The sequence below is a fragment of the Nematolebias whitei genome, chromosome 7 (genome assembly GCF_014905685.2).
Source record: "Nematolebias whitei isolate Nwh7 chromosome 7, NemWhi1, whole genome shotgun sequence".
Classification (NCBI taxonomy): Eukaryota; Metazoa; Chordata; class Actinopteri; order Cyprinodontiformes; family Rivulidae; genus Nematolebias; species Nematolebias whitei.
This window is the reverse complement of record NC_056504.1, coordinates 32,379,499-32,380,809: the sequence shown is the minus strand read 5'-3', so window position 1 is coordinate 32,380,809 and position 1,311 is coordinate 32,379,499.

Genomic DNA, 1,311 nt, shown 5'->3' with positions numbered 1-1,311 from the left:
GTTTCATTCCAGAGAAAAGGAAAGCTCACAATTTGTTTTGAGTTATTTGTCTCCTTTTTGATGAATGTTAACTCACCAGCACTCTGTGTGATTCTGACCCTGTTCTTTCCATTCTCAATTACACCGCTTGGGAGAAATTAATCATTTGGCTGTTGTTACAAGTTATATTATGTTTTTAAATCACCTTTAAGGCCATGGGCATTAATTAATCAGACAAGGATTTTTTTTTGTTTTTTGTCACAAGCTTATTTATTTTGCTTAAGCTCTTAATTTGAACAATTTCTTTTTATAATAAAAGTTTTGCAGACTAAAAGAGAACACAGTTTAGAAGAACAGCAAATTAAACCAAAATCAGAAATACTGATTACAATATTTGCCTTTTATGAATTATCAGATTCTGAGTTTCTTTATTGTCATTCGCACTTCATGTGGTTCATGTGGTGGAGCAAAATTATGTACACAGGGTCCCAGTTACATCCAACAATAAAATGTAAAATAAAAACAATGATAACATCTAAGATATGAACTAAGAAAAACATCAACTAAATATAAACTAAGCACTAATAGCATAAAAAATTATAAATTAAGATCATGGTTTTATAAGTTTGAATTGTGTTGAAATGCATCCAGTTGTAACTAATTTGTGAAATAAAAAAATAAAAATAAAAAACACACACACACATGGGCATGTTAAATAGTTACTTACTTACACCCTACTGAGAAACCACAATCCTTTCTGAAATATGAAAATTACAATAAAAGAATACAAGTTGTTTTTTAACAGGCTCCTGATTCACTGAAGGTTTATCATAAACTTATAAAGAAAATTGACTCTGTCATTATCTTTCATAATCTATATATAATCTATCTTTTTCTAATCTATCTCAATGGGATTACCCTGTATATATAAAGGTTGAACAAATTAATCTAATAGTCTTTTTATCTGTATTTTCTTTTTTTTAAAAACTGATAAAAACCTCCATCCATCCATCCATCCATTATCTTTTACCCGCTTTTTCCATTTTGGGTCACGGTGGTCGCCGGTGCCCGTGTCCAGCAATCACTGTGCGAGGGGCAGGGTACACCCTGGACAGGTCGCAAGTCCATCACAGGGACACATAGAGACAAACGAGACAAATAACCATTCACTCTCCCACTCTCACCTGGGGACAATTATAGAGTTGCCAATCAGCCTCACATGCATGTTTTTGGTCTGTGGGAGGAAACTGGAGTACCCGGAGAAATAATAAAAACCTTTTTAAGCTTATTATTATTATTATTATTATTATTATTATTATTATTATTATTATT